This window comes from Protopterus annectens, chromosome 1.part2 (genome assembly GCF_019279795.1).
Source record: "Protopterus annectens isolate FY-2018-M chromosome 1.part2, PAN1.0, whole genome shotgun sequence".
NCBI lineage: Eukaryota > Metazoa > Chordata > Ceratodontiformes > Protopteridae > Protopterus > Protopterus annectens.
Window position 1 is genome coordinate 900,989,700 of NC_056727.1, and position 20,776 is coordinate 901,010,475.

Below are 20,776 nucleotides of genomic sequence, written 5' to 3' on the forward strand. Positions count from 1 at the left end.
GTTCTAAGCAAACTTCCCAAAGCAAGCATTCCCAATGACTCCGGCCGTTCCCTGCTTGGCTCTGTGGGCCCAGGGTTTCCTTTGGTGGGAAGGTTAGCCACATTTGCAAATGTCTAGTTCACCATCACAGACGACAAATGGGTGCTCAAAATAGTATCTCAAGGCTACAAGTTTTCCTTTCACACCTTCCCTGTCCACCAAGGATACCCAGATATCCCCCAAATCAAAGGGCAGAAGCAGAAAAACAAGTTTCTTCTTTACTAAACCTGGGAGCAATAAAGCCAGTTCCTGCACTACAGAATGGCCAGGGTTTCTACTCGAGACTTTTCCTGGTTCCCAAAAAAGGGGGCACCTGGCGTCCTATTTTGGATTTGTCCATTCTAAACACTTTTCTGGTGATTACCAAGTTCAAAATGCTCACTCTTCAGCAGTTGCTGCCAGTGCTGGCTAAGGATTCCCTGCTGGTGACTTTGGATCTCAAAGAAGCTTACCTGCACATCCTAATAGGGGAAAGCTGCAGGCAGTTCCTTCACTTCAGGGCTGGGAACAGGCACTTCCAGTTCTCTGCACTGCCTTTTGACTTATCTACTGCTCCCAGAGTTTTTACCAAATGCCTGGCTCCAGTCATTGCTTTTTGCAGTCAAAGAAACATTCAGATTTACCCTTACTTGGATGATTGTCTTATTCAGAGAAACTCTCCGGAGCAATTTTTAAAGGATTTGGACTTTGTAAAGAACCTTCTCACCTCTTTAGGCTACACCATCAACGAAAAGTAGTCAAAATTGGTACCCACCAGGGAGATTGTATTCTTGGGAGCGAGTCTGAACACAGCTGCCCAGATGGTTTTCCTCCCCCAAGAGAAACAAATGGATCTTTCGAATTATTTCAAAAATTTGGCAAGCATGACCCAGCTCTCTGCTAGGCAATTCCTGCAAGCCCTGGGATTTATGGCTTCATATAATCTAATGATTCCATATGCCAGACTACATGTGAGGAAAATACAATGGTACCTCAAAAGCCTTTGGTGTCAACACACTCAGGATTTAGACTTGATACTTCCTCTGATTCCCTGCCTGCAGATGGAGTTCCTTTGGTGTGTGACGGCTTGTGCATAGAACAAAGGCCTGCCTTTCTGTTCACCTCCTGCCAGCCAGACTCTCACCACAGATGCCTTGGACTATGCTTGGGGGGCAAATCTAGAGGGCAGATGCATTCAGGGGACTTGGAACTCTCAGCAGGTTCATATGCACATATGTCTGTGGGAGTTGATGGCAGTCCAGCAGACCTTAATGGCTTTCTGGCTTTCAAACATCTTCTCTCTCCTGGTACTCTTCTGGTCAGGACAGACACCACCACAATCATGTGATACATCAACAAGCAGGGAGGGACACAGTCTTACCCCCTGTGCAGACAAAGCATGATACTATGGTCCATGGCAGCCTCTATGGGCATTCATCTGATAGCTCATTTTCTTCCAGGAAGGCTCAATGCATTGGCAGACCGGTTGAGCAGGCAGGTATTGGATCCTCATGAGTGGCAACTAAACAAGACTATCTTCTATCGCATCATTCAGCGTTGGGGCACTCCCCAGGTGGATCTCTTCTCATCTCCAACCAATCACCTTCTTCCAACCTTTTGCACCAGGGGTCATCACAACAAAGCTTGGAAAGTGGATGCTCTGTCCTTTCCCTGGACACAGCTGTCGATCTATGCATTCCCTCTTCTGTCTCTTCTTCCCAGAGTACTGTTAAAGATAAGGGATGAGAAACCAAGGGCCATCATCATAGCTCCAGACTGGCCCAGACAACATTGGTATCCACTACTTTGCAGTCTCTCCCAGTCTCGGCCTTTACATCTTCCCCTGATACCAGATCTCTTGGTTCAGGAGGGGGAATTCTGCATCCTCATCTTCAGATTCTGCATTTGGCAGCTTGGCTCATAATTTAAACCTTTCTCAACAAGTGGTTGAGGTCCTTTGTGTGAGGCCAGGAGGCCTAGTACTAGGAAATCTTACACAGATAAGTGGAAAAGATTCTCCATTTGGATGCAGACTAGAGGGGAAGACCCTTCTCAACCTTCTCTTCCTCTCGTTTTTGACTATCTGGCAGGCTTGCTTAATGGGGGACTTTCCTTTTCTTCTATCAAAATCCATGCTTCAGCTATTTCAGCCCATTGTTCCTTTGAGCATCCCATTTTCTCTCATCCCTTGATGAAACAGTTCTTCAGGGGAGCTAGCAATTTAAAGCCTCCCAGAAGGGCACCTACTCCTGCTTGGGATCTCAGTTTTGTACTTGAGAAACTTACTCTACCTCCTTTTGAACCAACTGACTCAGCAGACCTGAAGTTTCTCTCCTGGAAAACTGCCTTTCTTTTGGCTATTACTTCAGCTAGAAGAGTTTCTGAGCTGCAGGCCTTAATGGCAGTAGAGCCTTTTATCATCTTCCATGTGGATCGGGTTTCTCTTCGAACTAATCCCTCCTTTATGCCTAAGGTGGTTTCTAGCCTGTCTCTTAACCAGTCTATCCACCTGCCTACCTTCTTTCCTAATCCTCAGAATAAAGGGGAAAGGTTACTGCATTCCCTGGATGTGCATAGACAGCTTAGATTTTACCTGGACAGGACTAAATCTTTTCGAAAGTCGGATCAGTTGTTGGTTGGTTTTGCTCCTGGAGCTCAGGGCAAAGCTATATCTAAACAGACCATTTCTAAGTGGATTGTTCATTGTATTCACTTTTGTTACTTACAGCATGGCAAGGTTCCTCCTCAGAATATTAGGACCCATTCTACTAGGGCAGCCTCTACCTCAGCAGCTTTCTTAAGAGGTGTACCTACTACGGACATTCTGGAAGCAGCTACATGGACTTCTGTCCACACTTTCACTAAACATTACAATTTACCCTTGTTTTCTAAGTCCAGGGCTAGTTCTGCCACTGCAGTGTTGCAGGACATCCTTACCAACCCTTAAAAGTGGGTGGTCCTCCTCCCTTTTGTTTTTTTCCTGGGCTTTGGGAATCAACCCATTATGTAAGGACTGCAACAGTGAAACATGATTAACATAGTACAGTTGTGTACACTTACCATAAATGTAGATGTTCGAGTGTATTCACTGTTGCAATCCTGGTCCCCCCCCCCTCCATCCCCCTTTTTTCTTAGGGCACAGACTGGATTTTCTTTTCCTGGTCTAACCTTTTTTGGGGGTCTCCTGACAGTTAAGGCAAGAAAAACTGAGGAAATGGCATTGGCTGCCTTCTTTTGTACCTGACGTCTTGACGTCAGGCCTAAACCGAATGCAGCTGATGTCATATACCAAGGACTTTGGTATTCTGGCCGACTGTGGGCTACTGGGAGCCGGATAACCCATTTTGTAAGGACTGCACCGGTGAATACACTCAAACATCTACATTTATGGTAAGTGTACACAACTGTACTTTTAGATGTAACCAAGGTAGCGCACTTCCGAACCCTGAAGGTACAAGGTATCTGGACCAGAGAGCAAAGAAGACATCACATAAATCAGAGAGTTGCTGGCAGTGTTCCTAGTAATAAACGTCTTTCAAAGTAATTTACCCCAGGAGCACTGCAGAACTGGACAGACAGCACTACAGTTAAGTGGTACATAAACAAGCAAGGGGGGACTCATTCTTATTCTCTGTGCAGTATAACAGTAAAAATTTGGTTTTTGGCACAAGAATTGCAACTGATACTTATAACATCCTGTTCTCCGCGGTGGTGGTGCTGCGGTAGCATTGTCACCTCACAGTAAGACGCTGTCCGGTTCGATTCTCAGCTAGAGCGTCTTTTGCGTGGAGACATGCGTGAATGGGCATACCTTCATTGAAGGTTGTGCGTCAGGGTTGGTAACTCGGCACGTAAAAATCAACTACCAATCATTAGCAGACCGGAGTTCCGCTGTGGCGACCTCTAACCAGGAAAAGCCGAAAGACACAACAACTTATAACATCCTGCATCCCAGGCCAGAACAGCACCTTAGCAGATTCTTTCAGCATGGACGTTCTGGATCCCAGTAAATGGATGATAAAAAGAGAGGTCTTCCTGAATCTCACCCATCAATGGGGACACCCCAGTATAGATGTTTGCCTGTCTTTAGAACAGACAACTACAAAAATTCTGTTCCAGGGCTTAACAGACTGGGCATGGAGAATGGATGTCTTCTCTTTCAAATGGACAGGCCTCTTCATGTATGCCTACCCAACACTTCCCCTGATTCCACGGCTACTGATAAAAATTAGGTCAGACAGGCCAAACATGATACTCGTAGCCCCCTTCTGGCCAAGACAGTAATGGATCTGATGTAATTTTCATTCATTCCAAAACTAATGGGTTCAGATCCAGTCCTCAGATGTGACTCTACCACTTTCTGTAGATTCTAGGATCCCTCCCTTGAGCACCTCCCCTACCCATAATACCCCTGACCACTGTGGTACCTCAGATCTTGTTTGCTGCTCTATGGTTTGGTTGGGATTACTTTCTCTCGAGCTCACTGTGGGTTTAGTGAGTTTAAAAATGTATATTTTTTGTCTTTAAATCTTCTTTCCTTTCAGTCTTTTACCAGTATCTTCCTTGCCTTCTATCTAAACTAGTCTAGCTACCAAATTTAAGAATTTTTCTTGGTAGTCTTTATCATTGTTGGTAACCTTTCTTCCTTACTTTACCTCGCTTTGAGGTATTTTCTTAGTTTTACCATTGTTGGTATAATTCTTTCCCTGTAGTTAGTATTTAAAAAAAAAAAAAAGTTATTTTCCTTCTTTATTCATCCGGCTTTCTGCAGTGAGTTGTAATCCTTCAGTGTAGCTGAAAAGCCAGCTGGGTTTAAAAATTGCACTTCCTGTGGGCATAAGGTCCCAACTCTGATGCTCACAGGGAGCGCATCTGTTATCTAGACCTGGCACACTTGGACACCTCCTGCTCCATCTGTGCTGCTTTTAATACCACGGCCATAAGTGATAGGAGGAATAAGTTAGAACTAAAAGGCCTCCTTCCAGCTTTTGCTCCTTCATCGGGTACTTCCATATCAGGGGCTCAAACTCTCTGTCATAAGTCCAAGGAGCCCAGGGAGCACAGAAAATGTCCCCCTGCATGGTTTCCAATGTCTGTGCTTCCTTCTGAGCCTCCTCAGAAGATTTCCAAGAGTTTGAATCCAAAGTCTATGGATCTGACGTCTGCCATTGCTTAAATCTCCTTGACTCCATAGTCCAAGGTTTTCCTAGAGGCATGATTGCCGAGGTTGAGCTCTCACTTCCTTCAGGAGACCCCTAAAAAGTTTTTCAGGCCACCTTCCACTTCTTCCTCCGTTATGTCCTCCCAAAGTCTTTCAGAGGCAGAGGTGGCTATGATGATGAGAAAATTCCTCAGAACACAGATCCAGATGGGAGTCTTGCTGGCTAAATCTTCCAGCAGATCCGTGAACCTTAAATCTTCATTCCATTCTGTTATTGCTCCTTCTCCAATCTGACCTGCTGTTTCTGAGCCCTCGGATCTGAGATCTGCAAGAGTTAAACAGTCGGATCCAAAGATACCCTATCTTCCACTCCGGCAACTTCCCTGATCCTATCGGCTCCTACCTCCCCTGGAGTACAATGGTTCTCTAAGCTGAAGTGTTGAATCCAAGGGGTTGATTTTGACTCTGAAGTTTTCAGAGCTGTTGCTTCCCTCAGGACTTTGGCACTGGATAGTTTGGCTTTGACTCCTCCCTTGGAGCGGAGAGTTGGGGAGGGCCTTGGATCATCTGTGCCGAGAGTCTCGGCTTTAGTCGGATTGTCCTCAACATCTCCTAGTCTTTCTGCCTTTGAGCTGATGGAGAGGGTTTTTATCTCACCTCTTGCACCTTTGGATCCAGTCCCTGTTCCCTCTTTGGATCTTGAGTCTGCTCATCTTACACCTCAGGGACAGCCAGCCTGTATGAGCTTCCAAACAGTTCCCACTAGGGAGTTCACCGCTCCTTCCAACACCTCTTCAGAGCACTCCACTGAAGTGGTTCGTCAGAAGAGGTCATGCAAGTGGAGGCACTTGGATTCCCCACAGGAAGCCCTCACTGAAGACACAGATTTTGATGGAGAATGGTCCCCTAAATCTCCACCTGAGGAAGTCTCATTTGGAGACATCTTAGAGATCCTTCACCAGAAAGGTAGTTGGTCTTCCTAACCCCCTTTACAGGAGAAATCAGTTTTCTTGGAAACCTTTAGGTCTGGACAATCTATGTCTTGAGTTATCCCTCTGTGGATGAGCTTATAGACCTCATCTTCTTCAGGGCATGGAAGGAACTGGACTCCATGGAACTGATCCCCAGATGCCCAGACAAAATTTTGAGCGCCTTTTCCAACAGACAGTACTGGAGTAAGGTAATCCCTGTAGATGCCAAGGTTGTTGCAGCAGCCACCAAGAAGGAGCTGACTGAGCAGAGCTCCACTGTCCATCCCCTAATATGGAGTTTAGGGAGTTGGACAGGTTTGTTATGTGAGTGTATGTGTCAGTGACCTATGCCTTATGGTTGCTGAATTACCTGGCACATTTCACTAGATTACAGAGGGACTTAGTTAAGGAACTCTATAACTCTACACCTGGGTACATGTCGGCACAGGAACAAAATTATTTTTCCTCAAGACTGGCCAGCCTGCAATATACTACATATGTGTCCATGAAGTTAATCTTGCATACAGCTGAAGGTTCCTCAAGGGCTGACGGTTCAGGCATAGCCATTATGAGACATGCCTGGATGCGACTGTGCAATTTTGCAGAGCCCTTCAAAATATCATTTATCAATGCTTCTTTTGATGGATCTTCTTTGTTTGGGCCAACCATTAGAGAAACATTCCCACAGTGAGTAAGGTGTGAAGATCTTGTCTACTGTGGGAATCACTTTTCTACCTCACAAAGACTTTTTTCTAGGAATCAATGCAGTGATAAAAAGATGTGGTTCCGGAAAGGTCATGAACCTTTCCAAGAGTCAGGCGGAGACTTTTCTCCCAGAGGCAGATGGGGAAATAGCTACAATGGAAGATTCCACCCACATGGCAGAGGGGAGCCACAGAATTAGGGCTCTTGAGATTCCTTCTTGGAAAAATCCTTTCACCACTCCTGAAAACTTGCCCAACTGTCCTCCTTTGGAGACAGTCAGGGGATGCTTTTCCTTCCATCGAAAAGCCTGAATAGCCATCGCAGAAGATTCTTGGGTGCAAGGGATCATATTCAGAGGCTATTTCATTTCCTTTTTACAAGTTCCCCAAAGGAAAAGAAAATGTCTCCCCAATGTTCCACCCAATTAGTGGGAGTTAGCAGCTTTAGAGGTTCAAAATCTACTGGACAAAAGAGTAATTTGAGTGTGTGATATTAGGACGTACTGCCAATCATGCCAGGTGAAATAGGGTAGTGGATTTGTAACATATGCCAGCACAGCTAGCTGGAAGTTTGTAAAGAATTTTATTTTATTTTTATTTTATTTTATTTACATTTGTTGACCTGGAGTGTCCGACTGGACGTAGGTCCATTTTCAGCGGAGGCCCGGGGAGAAAAGCTCCACAGTTAAAATAAACAGACAGTAGTTACATTGGATTTACATAACGATTGACAATATGATTAACATAGCAATTAATTACAAACATAGTTACAGATGAAGAACATAGTACATCAGTAGACAACTAGTCTTTATTTGTGAAGTACATAACAGACATCAACAATTGTTACAATAAGAAGTTCCTGCTGTATAATAAGTACTAGGCTTATGAATTATTTGTCATTTGTGTATCAAACTGATTTGTACAGATGATTGTGTTTAAAATGTATTTGTAAAGTTGCTTGTGTTAAAGTGTATCAACAGTGTGCCCTGCTGTAAAGAAAAGAAATGAAATGTGCATGCATTATTGCAACTGAATTAAATGTATATGTTTCAACAGACGATACTGGCAGATCAGAGGTTAATCACAATCTAGCTGCAGTAAACCTTAAAATTTACCTGAAATTAAATGACTTTTTGGGTTAAGCCATAAAGATGTTATACCACATTTTTGATTGAGCCAGTGTCTGTGGTAGAGATTAGGTTGTAGCTCCTGTAAGAAGAGTGGAATGGTTTCATGGTTTTATGACTTCCAAGAGATCTGAGCAAAGCTCCATCTGTGTGTATGGTAACACATAGGTGCTAAACTCCTGTCAGCTTTTAGTGTTGGTGATAACATGGGAAACGGAATCAGTTGACCACGTGTTTGATTTCAATCTGTAAGCCAAAATATAATATTTAGATATCTGTAGGAGTTTGCTGTCAGCGGTCTCTTCTTGTAAACCTGACTAGAAAGACCCTCACCCACATCATCTTGCCTTGCGGTAGTAAATAACTTAACTAGGGAACAGTAATTCTTTTAGATTAGTCAGTAAAATATAGTGAGATTAGAAGTACTGTTTTTCTATAACTGCGTGAAACTTTCCATCGGTGTTATTTTTAATATTGTCTGTGACTGAAACTCTGGTGTTTCCTTAAGTAGATAGTAGTTTGTTCTTCTTTTAGTATTTATTATTAAATATATTTAAACTTTTCATGTGGCTGGTTCTTTTTAGAAAATATTTAAGTTTTGAGAGTATTTGCATATATTTGTTTGGTGACAGCTCTGATCACTCCTGAAGCCTTGGTGTTTGGTCAACATTACCATTTGTATTAATATTAATTTCAGTCAGTATAATTGGGTACCCTTGTCAGAGCCTTAAGGTAGCTGTCTTTGTAGTGCATGTTGGCAGTGAAAGCTACCATATAGTCTGGGCATAAGGGGACATAGCTAGTAAACCTGTGCCAGCCTTTCCCTGGTAGGCATGTGTGTGTGTGTGTGTGTGTGTGTGTGTGTGTGTGTGTGTGTGTGTGTGTGTGTGTGTGCAAATCAAATCGCAAAAAGTGTGTTTGTCAGCTACTTGGAGCAGGGACACGAAACACTGGTTTCACAGAGTGAGTGGTGGAGGACTTGGCTTGGGCACTTGGCTGAGGACTTAACTCTGAAGCTTTGCCAGTGGGGACCCTTATTGGAGACCTGGGGAGAGACAGAGGCACCCAGACCCCAGGCCGAGTGTGTGCCTTGTGTGTTCTTCAGGGAAATTTTGCTTGATGCAGAGAGGTCTGCATCTGGAAATACTGAGTGTATCCATTTGTATTTCAAGTGAACATCCCTCTCCAGTGTCAGTGGTGAGGATGCAGGCTCCTTGATTACTGGCCCAGCATGAGGACATCACAAAGACATTCCCCCAAGTCAAAGAGGATCCAGAATTTCCTCAAGTCTCTTTTTAGTGCAAAAAAAGCAGGGGACCTAAAACCCATATTAAATCTCAGTTATCTGAACCAGTTGGCAAAGAATTCCAAGTTCCGGGTGGTCACTGTTCCATCCATTCTGCCTCTCCTACAGAAGGGTGACTAGATGTGCCATTCTACTACCACGTACTATCACATCAAAATGAATAAGTACTCTCAGCGCTACCTACGCTTCCAGCTAAGAGTCGGTCATTACCAGTTGAGCCCCACCCTTTGGTCTCACCATAGCCCCCAGGGTGTTCACCAAATGCAGCTCATCTAAGACTGCTTGGATTCAGGATGGCTCCTTAACACACCAACCAGGCATCTTCTGGAAGAAGACCAGGATTACTTACTCCAATTATTTCACTCTCTGGGAATTATGATCAGTCTAACCAAGTTACATTTTCAATCAGTTCAAGTCTTGGAGTTTATAGGGGCTTGTTTAGACACAGTTAATCATCTAGCTCTTCTGCCTCAAAACAGATTTCTTACTTTGAAATCACATGTCAGACAGGCTGTTTCTCATCTGTCTCCCCCAGCAAAAATGGTACTCACAGCCCTAAGGTCAGTGGCTGCTGCAGTAACTTTAATACCCTCTGCTCATTTTCATATGAGAATTATTCAGTGGACTCCAGAAGTGCAATGGTCTTTCATCCGATAAAATGATCTCAGGTTTGCAGGAAATCCATGCTGTGATGGATACACTCCAAAGAAATTTGTTAAGGGCGTCCATTTTTTCTTCCTCACCTGAATGCCACATTCACCATGGATGCCACTCAGTTGGGGTGGGGGTGGGGACATTATTTGGAACAGACTGTTCAAGGCACGTGGTCCCCAGAAGAGATACATTTGCATATAATTATCCTGGAAATGAGAGCCGTGCTTCTAGCGGTACAGAGCCCTCTTACACTAGGAACTATTGCTATTCAAGCAGACATCATGTCAGTAGCCTGGTACATCAGCAAACAAGGAGGAACCAGTTCTTACTCCCCTTTGTTGAGAAGCAGTGAGGGTTTGGCAGTGGGTGATCTCTTACAACCACTTTCTTGTAGCAGTGCACATACCGGGGAAGTCCAATATCTTAGTCGACAAGCTCAGCAGGACCATCCTGATGCATCACAAGTGGTCTTTCAGCCAGTCAGTGGCAAGTATAATCTTCAACAAATGGGGTCAACTGTGCTGTGATCTCTTTGCCTCTTCTCTTGACAACAAAGGCAGCATACTCTTTGCCCTAATTCCTCCTCAGGAACATTCGCCAAGAGATGCTCTAGTCCACGTTTGTCCCTCCTGTCTCCTTTATGCTTACTCTCCCCTGCCTCTAATCCCCAAGTTTCTTCAGAAAGTGCTTCAGTTGAGGAACAAAGTAATCCTCATTGCCCCCTTCTGGCCTCGGCAAGTGTGGTTTCCCTTCCTATGTTCTCACCTAGTATGTCCTTCATGGATACTGGATCCCCACTCCAGACCTCCTGTCAACACCCGTTGGGTATGATTCATCCAGACATTGAGGTTCTCAAGTTGACTGCATGGTTTCTACAGTTCCAGTGATGGATAGACATTCCAGGCCTTCCTCCCCAGTTTGCCAAATTCTTTTTTGTGTCACAAACCTTTGACTAGGAAGATTTCTAAGGGTAAATGGAAGAGGTTTTCCATTTGGGCTCTTCAGAGAGAGTCAGATCCTTTCATTGCTGTACTCCAAAGCTGTTTTAGATTTCCTTCCCTCCATCTTTCAAAGCAGGGCAAGTTTCTCCATCATCAAAGTTCAGTTAGCCATCTCTAATTACTACATTGGGGATAATACTTCTCCTTTAGCTTCATCTAAGTTATGTAAACCCTTCTTAAAGGTACCTTTTTACCTAGACCTCCAATTAGGGACCCCACTCCACCTTGGGACCTGACTTTGGTATTACAGACTTTGGTGCATTCACCTTTTGAACTTTCATCTAAAGTAGACCATACATTTCTGTCTTGGAAGGTGGTCTTTCTGGTGGCCATAACTTCAGCAAGATGTGTATCTGAACTCTTGGCACTCTCTTTGAAATCACTGTGTTGGATTTCTCTTAAAGATAGTTACTCTATGCACTAAAAGTTGATTCTGAAACAAACATCAATCAAGATATCATTTTGCCTGTTTTCTTTCTCAGATTTGACAATTCAAAGGATAATATATACCCTTAATCGTTTAGATGTACATAGGCAACTTCACTTTTACCTTCACAGGACTAAGGAATTTAGGAAAACTGATCATCTCATTTTCTAGTAATAAGATGGGAAGTCCAGTATCAAAAACTACATTAGCCAAATGCAGAACATATTATATTTCCTATGTTTATTCCTTGAGAGACCTAACCTTACCTAGACAACTAAAAGCACACTCAATTAGGTCAATAGCTACATCATTGATGACATTTGTGCAGCTCCCACATGGTCTAATGGTCATACCTTTATTGAGCATTGCAAATTGGACATCATCTCCAGAAAAAGATCTGCATTCGGTTCTGGGGTTCTTGGAACATCCTTTCATGAAGGCCACCCAAGGTTACCATCGTTGGGGACTCTGTCCCACTTGTTGAGGAACAAATGAAAATGACAACATCAGATATAAAAGTTATGTGCTCACTATAACTACGCATCTATGTTGTCCATTTTCATTCTTCCTTAACTTCCCTCCCACCTTCCCCCTATCCATGTCTTTGGGAGAGACTTGATGGAATTGTTGATAGGAACCATAGTTCCTGTTTGAGCTCCTGAACTTTCAGCTATTACTTTTCTGTTATCAGCGTTACGATACCTTGTTGTGATATTGTATAATAGCAGTAAACTCGATCTGAGATAACACAGTGGTCAGGGCCATTATGGGTAAGGGAGGAGCTTGAGAGTGGGATCCTGGAATCAAGAGAAGGTGGCCGAGTCAGATCCGAACGCATTCATTTAGGAAGAATGAAAATGGACAACACAGATGCATAGTTACGGTGAGTATGTACGTTTTATTTCTCCTTCCTACTGACTCTCAATGAGGAGAAATATTTCCTTCTTCCAGTGGTAATAGATGTACTAACCCAGCTAAATTAGTCTGTCATTTATCCTCACATTACCACCTTCAAATTAATAATATGGAGGATTGAGTTTTGACACCAAATAATGCAAAATACTCTTACTAAACTGCTGTCTATCCTGAGAGAGGCAAGAAAACTGAATACCAGAAAATCAAACTTTTCCAAATGGAAGCTTTTTTTTTCTTGGTGCAAGGACAAAGACATTAGTCCCTTTTGTGTAGACATAAATCTAGTGTTGGAATACCTTTTGGATTCGTTTCACCAGGACCTTTCCTATTCTAGTATTAAGGTGCCTGCTTCAGCTGTCTGTGTCTGTCTTAACTGTTTCCCACTTATCTACTCTCACCCCCAATTCCTGAAAATGGTGATGCGTCTAAAGTCCCCAGGAGAGACTCAGTTCCTACCTGGATTTAAACTATGTGCTAGAAAAACTTATATTACCATCTTTTGACCCAGCAGTTTCTGCTCCCCTAAATATGCTCACATGGAATACCACCCTGCTAGTAGCCATCACTTCAGCCAGTCGAGTCTCAGAACTACCAGCCCTAATGTGTAAAGAATCCTTTACTGTGTTCCACAAGGACAGTGTGAGACAAAGAACTAGCCTTTATACCTTACATCATGTCAAAACTCTCCTTGAATCACGCTGTTCACTTGCTGGTGTTTTCCTAACCCACAGAGTAAAGCAGAGCAAATCTTGCACTCTCTGGATGTACACTAATACCTCAGGTATTACCTGGACAGGACTAGTTTCCCTAATAGGGCTGATCAACTACTAGTGGCCTTTCCAGAGGGGAAAGTAGGCGAACATGTCTCCAAACAGACTCTCTCTAAATGGATATCCAACTGCATTACTTTCTTTTATGCTCGTCATGGTAAAACGTTGCCAACCCCATGTTAAGGCCTATTCCACCAGCCAAATGGCAGCCACCACTCCTTTCCTAAAATGTGTCCCTACAGAGACCATCCTGGGAGCTGCCACATGGACATCTGTCCACACCTTCCGCACCTTTACTAAACACTACCATGTAGCCAGTGCCTAGAGAGCTAGGGCAGGTTTTCCTACTGCTGTCCTACAGAACCTGCTTTGCCAGGGGCCATCGGATATCCTGACCCCAACTTGTAGGTTTAGAAGTCCTCCAAAGGATCAGTACTGCAACACTGAGTGCAAAGAACTTACTACAGTTGTGCCACACTTATCATAATTGTAAATACCCTAGTGCAAACTCCCACCCTCCTACCTTTCTATTTGCTGACTTCTCCCCCATTCCTGGAGAGATTCTTCTGCAAAGAGTAGTTTCTTCCCACTGTCATTCCCTTTTTCATTCCACTACCCATGATTGAAATTGTCCCCTCTGACAGAATTTGATATTTGGGAGGGTCATGCTGTCCTCGGGCATCAGACTGTTTTTGACTACCTTGAAAGAACTGAAGATGGTGCTGACAGATGCCCCTTTTATACTCTGATGTCAGTTGGCTTGGAATGATGTAAACAATTTGGAAGTCCAGCTGGTCATGGGCTTCTGCATGGCAGGAAGACCAAGAATCATTACTACAACATTGATTTACTTGAACATCTATAATTTTGGTATGTGTGACACAACTGTACTTTATCGTTCTCCTGGGCTGAGCCTGAAAATGGTCCATTGAGTCAGTGCTCTACCCAGGTTAACAAATGTATAAGTAAATGCAATATAATAAAATAATTAAGTCCCCAAGGGAGTTGTATGCAGGTTGTTGATTTTTATTGTGTACAGATACGTTTTTAAGTATTTGATTAGCAGGTACACAAACTGTTTTGTTCACTCTCTCTAATCTGTCCCCAGGGAGCAGAGGGATAAAGCACTGACTGTGCCCAATACAACCTGTATTTGACTAGTGGCATGCGTGGAAGTGGATGTAAGTGAGCGACTAACCCCGGCTAACTTTTTATGGGCAGAGAGAGAGAGAGACAGAGAGGCATCCTGACTCACTGAACTTGCAGTACAAAGAGGCAGGTGAGCTTCATGCTGCAAGCAGTGTGCTGTTTAGTTGGGTGGTTGTGCATAGTTGGAAGCATGCATGCAGCACCTGAAAGCAACCATATTGGAGTTCACAATGCTGCGGCTGCAAGAGAATGAGTTATGGCATAACCTGTCCTTGACAGCAGTGTGCCTCTGCACCAGCATTTTCGATCCCCTCACCAGTTCCAGATGTGGACCAGACAGTGCCAGGGGAGGGTAAAGCAGGTCTAGGAGACTCAGTGAACAAAGAGAGGAGCTGTTGCTAGCTGATGGTCAACTGCAGGGAATTGGGTGGAAGAGGAATTTCCTACCAAAGCTTAAAAGATAATATTTTAAAATTCTTTCAGAAAGGGAAGTTGATAAACTCAGAGCTTGATCAGTGTGTGCAAACCTTACAGATGTTTGACCTTTATCCCTCAAGTTTTGCACACAGGACAAGCTTTTGAAAGTTTTCCAAAAATGCATTGACTTTTTTGAAGAAATGCTCCATTGAATTTATATGGACAGGAAAATGCCCTCAGGTTAACTAGAGAAGGATACAAAACAAAACCACACCAATGGCAAGAACCAATCCAATGGTAAAATAGAAGCATACAATTTATTAGCACTCTTTTTATGTGGTTATATTTAACTAGAGAAGGATGTTGCTGCTAATACAGATTGGAAGCTGAGGATCTCCTGCAAAGGTTCATAAGTAAGTACTGGGCTAACTCCCCCTGTGGGCCATTTTAAACCTAGCCGGTTTCCCTTTTGGTGCATGAGTTAACCTATCCCATTTGGTGTTACATTGGCCTTACCCATCCTATGTTCAATAATTGTATGTTATCTCTAGGTGGAATAACTGGGACCATACCATATATAATTTGTGGGGACCCATGTTTTGGACTCCATTACCTATCCATAGACCTAAGTTGCACTTGAATATTGTCAAGGATAGGCATTGTTTTATGTGGAGAAGAGTCTGTCAAGAACAGTGGTACCCTCTGCTAAATATACATGTGTGTCCTAACCATTTTGCTGATGTTTCAGCAGAGGTTTAGATCCCTAGACTGAGTGTTTCTGATATCATTTGACTTGAGGTAGGTCCACCATTACTAGATCAGAGGATGCCTTATATGCCAGACACAGGTTACCTCTTAGCAGTTAGTAGGATACAGAGTATAGTGACATGGCTTTGAGGTGGTCCAAGTAGAGACAAATTGTTCAAGCCTTTATCCTTTCAGTAAGATATCTTTGCAGGCATTCCAGTTGTTACACATGCTTAAATACATGCTAATGGGGGCATTATACTCAATGAGTGGCTTAATGAGGGCTAAGTAAAGGGAAACAATGACATCTCTAGGTCTGTACAGAATCCCTTTATTTATACATTTTGCAATATCAAAAGACTTTCTGATAACAGTAGACACATGTTGGACAACAGTTAGGTCACTGTCCCCATAAGTTCCCAAATTCCAAACAAGTGGATCAACTTTTAAAGGCATATTGTAAATATTAGTAGGTACACAAACTGTTGTCCCTTGGGTTGATGACTTCCCAAAGAATATTGGTAATGCATTTAGTTTTAATCCATAATTTCTGGTAGCAGTTATTTGTTTGGGACAAACCTTACTGCAGGTTGGCTAAGTCATTTGGGTATTCAGTGACTGCACCTAGTTTGTTGTCATCTGTAAACCTAGTCAGCCAGAGCTATTTGATATTGGCTTTTACGTCAGAGAAGTAGATGCCAAACAGAAGTCTCCCAGCACCATATCCTGGGGACTCCACTGGTGACAGGTCTCTATGTGGTAGTTTGCCTTGTTTTAGCCTCTTGTATCCTGCCTCTGCACCAGCTGGCAATTCAGTGGGTGATGTAGGGGTTTACTTCCAGTTTATTTAACTTTTCTACTGTGGCAGAGTGGGAAACTGTGTCAAAAGCTTTGGCCAGGTGTGCAGTGTGTACTGTTTTACTTTTATCTATTGCTTTGGTGACCTTTTCAAAAAAAGGTCCACCAGATTGAGTAAGCATGACCTGCCCTTGATGAATCCAAACCAAGATGGGTCCACTGTTTGGAGGTTCTGTATGTCCTTATTGATTAGTTCTATGATGCATCTTTCCATGGCTTTGCGTATGAGGCTGGTCAGATTTATGAGTCTGTAATTACCTGGGTCTGTGAAAGGGCCTGTGTTATGCAGGGGAATTATTGTAGCTGTTCTCCATTCATTTGGTACAAAACCTGCATGAAGGCTGAGGTCGGACAGTGTTGTTAGGGTTGTGGCTAAGTCATGCTGCATGCTATTTAAGATGCATCCAAGGATATTGTCATGACCATTTGATCCAGTAATTTTAGGTGTTGGTAGCGCTTTTAGGACTTACTCTTCTCTGACAGCTGGGAAAGAGTCTGATTCAGGTATATTTTGTGGGATAAACGGAGGGGAGGGAAGGGTAAAGTTTGAGTTAAATTAAGCCAGTAGGTTCACTATAACTTCATCCTCTGTGTAGGTAACACCATTCACAGTCAGCTTATTGCATTGCTGTGTTGTGCTCCAGAAATTAATTTAAAAAGTCCTTTTGATTTTATATGGCTTGGGTTGCTATTTTAGCCTCAGACATGGCTTTGGTGAACTTTATTAAGCTCCTGATCTGTTGGTTTATTTCAGTCACAAGGGCCGTATCACTCTGGGTATTAGTTATTACTTTTAGTCAAAATTCCCTTACTTTTGGATCAGTGTGGTTTTGTGGAGAGGAGACAAACATTTGACAACATTAACAGAACACTGATGATCCAGCGGGAAGCAGAAAGTAACAAAATACTACTGTTGTTGGTGGGTCTTAATGCAGAGAAAGCATTTGACAGAGTAAGTTGGGACATTATGAGCAGAGCAATGGAAGTGTTTGCATTCCCTGTTAAAATTATAATGTTGATTAGAAGGATATATGAGGGATCAGAGGCAAAAATTTAAAGAGGGTGGAGTCCTCTCTTATAATCTCTGCTTGAGCAGAGGAACCAGGCAGGGGTATCCTCTCTCCTCTTTGTTGTTTGCATTATATTTTGAACTGTTTTCAAAGAACATAAGGGAACTCAGACATTCAAGGATGTACTTGGTATGGTAGTCAAGAAAATCTGACTCTTTTTCCAGATGACATTATTTTCTATGTGACAAAACCAGAAAGGGACATGACAATGCTGTAGAATGTATTGAGACAGTTTCAAATCTTTTCAGGATGCAACATTAATGAAGCTAAAACAGAAGCAATGGTGGTGAACTATGTACCCACATATGAATTGGTTTAGCAGTGTCCATACTTGTGGGGGCATGAGACAATGAAGTATTTAGGAGTATGGCTTAGGGGTGATTTGGGTGTGGCAGCTGGAATTTGTGAGAAGAGACTAAACAAAAGATAATACAAAAGCTGAGAAAAATGGAAGCTCTGTTTTATGGATATTTGTGAGCTATGTACCCACATACGAATTGGTTCAGCAGTGTCCATACTTGTGGGGACATGAGAAAATGAAGTATTTAGGAGTATGGATTAGGGGTGATTCAGGTGTGGCAGCTGGGGATATATGGGAAGAGACTAAACAAAAGATGATACATAAACTGAGAAAATGGATGCTCTGTTATATGGATATTGAAATTAAGATACAAGTAGTTAAAATGGTTTTAGTCCCTTTAATCTTATACATAGGTCAGGCATATTTTTATCAACCAAAGAAGTTGTGGATAGTAATTAATATAGAGCTGAATGATTTTATCTGGGAGGGAAAGACGGCAAGAGTCAAATGGGGTAAGCTTGTTCATCCAGTAGAACGGGGTGGATTGGGATTACCCGATTTGAAGGGGTATGTCAGAGCAACACAGTTAAGGCTCCTATGCGTAGCACAAGCAGAAAGCTATAATTCAAAGTGGAAAGAGGTGGTGATGAAACTGGGGGAAAGCTCAAGAAACAAGGAGAGACTGAGATTTTGGATGCAGACCTTTAATGAGAATAACAGTAATCGTACAGATTATTATATTCATAAAGTAGCAGAAAGTAAACTAAGACCTAAACCTACATGGGAATGGAGGAAGGAGATTCTGTCATTAGGGATACAGACAGTAGGCAAGAGGTGGCTGAGATTTATTGGCGAAAACTGGCAAAAGAACCAAGGTATTGGAAGCAAATAACTATATAGAGAGAAAGGTAATAGAATGGGAAGACGCTAAGAACTTATTTAGACTGCAGTTTAGAGATTGCCTTTCCTATCAAGGACTGATGGAGTATAGCCAAAGAGAAAGAAATAGGGAGATCCAAATTAAAGACCAGTATTGGTAGTTTTTAGTATAATCTAGAACAGAAATTGCCATTAAGAAAGGAATAATTAGTTGAGCATATAAAATATTGCATGGTAGCTATAGGAATCAATCAGAGGAGGTTAGAAAGGATTGGGAAGAGAAATTAGATAAGCAAACCACAAAGACACAATGGTGGGATATATGTATCTCTCTCAAGTATGCAGCAAAGTCTAGAAGATGTAGGATCTTTGCTTGGAAGTATTTACATAGGTATTTTTATACCCCAAGTAGACTCCAAAGAATTTTTCCTCAGGTAGAAAGAAAATGTTGGAGGTGTGATGGGGAAGAAAGAAGCAACTGGCAACATATTTTCCTGGAGTGTAATGAGTTGGCAGACTTTAAAGATTCCCTGCAGACTGCTCTGTCAGATATGCTGGGTGAGCAAGTTGGTTTTAACTAAAGAAATTATTTTTTTAGCTATGATACTGAATTGAATTACCTAGACATAGTAAGGCCTTGCTGAGTCTAATTATGGCTGTCAAAAAAGCAGTTACTAGAAAATGGAAACCAAAGTATAAACCAACTTTACTAGAAGTAGTGAAGATAATAAGAGAGATAAAACAACTGGAATTGGGATCTTTAGAAAAGGGCAGGCGCCATACCTCTCAACCTGGAAACATGAAAAATCTGGACAAGTCCCATGAAAAATAGGTACAAATCTGTATGCTGATTAAAGTAAAATTTGTATACATAATTAAGTACCACCGTCCACTCCAATGGAATTGTGGGATGCCAACTTTCAAATGCAAACTGAAGAACAGTCAACCAAAATATGGCACCAGAGTCACCCTGCAGTCATTCCAATGTCCCAATTACTTGGCTATTTTTCCCCATTTACCATAAACACTAATGTGTGCATACTGCTTTACTTCTACAATGATTATTTAGATTTTATTTTTACATTTTATAGCACAATGAACAAACAGTAATAGATGTCTGCTAAACAAAGCAACACTGTCTCACAATGAAAATAGAGCTGGCATTAAAACTTCTATGCCCTTGAAACTCACATTCATTGAAACAGCATTGAAACTCACACCAAATCTAAAGAAAATGCATCTGGCCAGTAGTGGATAAAGATTACATTTGGGCTGTTTTCAAATCATAGGCCTCTGGCTTGCACACAAAATAAGAAACATACATGCGTTCTTTGATACACCTTCCTGACTTTATTAAGTTATATTCCTTGTATAATACAACACACTTGTTAGACTTAAGTTAGAGCGTATTTTAAAATGTATTGTTTGAACATTTTTCTAGTAGGCAATGAAACAAAATGCATGAAACAGTAATGACAAAACTGCCCAATTCAGAACATTTCCATTATAAAAGTACTTCCACACACAATATATGTATATATATATATATATATATATATATATATATATATATATATATATATAATGACAGTAGTGTAAGCCATAGGCATCTTGCACAGCTTCTCGCACTTAACTTTCAATTTCAGTTTTTTTTTTGGGGGGGGGGGGCAAAAGTCCAAAAACCAGGGACACATTTTAAACATTGCTTTTATAATTTTGGAAAGTTGCTAGAATAAAATGTTGTATTACCACCATGCATTTCACTGCCAAGTCTTGAACCCAGGACCCTGTGCACTACAGTCAGAGCAACAGACCACTATGCCAAATCAGCAGTTTCCAGAAAGACAGAAAAACTTAAATGACCCTCATTTAGTGAATTCAGTTTTCACTTCTCACCATAGCTCTCAACCTCTTAGCACAGAAAACCTGAACAAAGCCAATAATGGGGGAATACAGAATTCAGTTCTCACTTCTCACCATAGCTCTCAATGTCTTAGCACAAAACACCTGACAAATGTCAAATACTGATCTTATAATCTTAGAAAATTGCTAGAATAAAAGGTTTTGTATTACCATTTATTGTCTGAAGAATATGAAGTCGGAAATTCAAATGCCTGTCGTTATTTAGTAAATTCAATCCTTCAGTGATTCGCCACAAAAAATCCTGAAAAACCACAGATTTTATGAGGAATAGAACAAAAATAAGAGGCATACATTCACAAGTGGGGGTGTCTAGGGACGTTAGGCTCTTTTTACCTGTACCCAAGGTACAGGGTTTGAATCTGAGTTCCTCTAGCCACC

The 20,776-nt window shown here is 42.1% G+C and overlaps 1 protein-coding gene across 2 annotated transcripts in view; it reads left to right on the top strand.

The window, feature by feature from the left end:
* CDC42BPA (CDC42 binding protein kinase alpha) overlaps positions 1-20,776 on the top strand; it is a 3,351,611-nt gene that overhangs the window by 1,407,225 nt on the left and 1,923,610 nt on the right. The window lies entirely within an intron of this gene.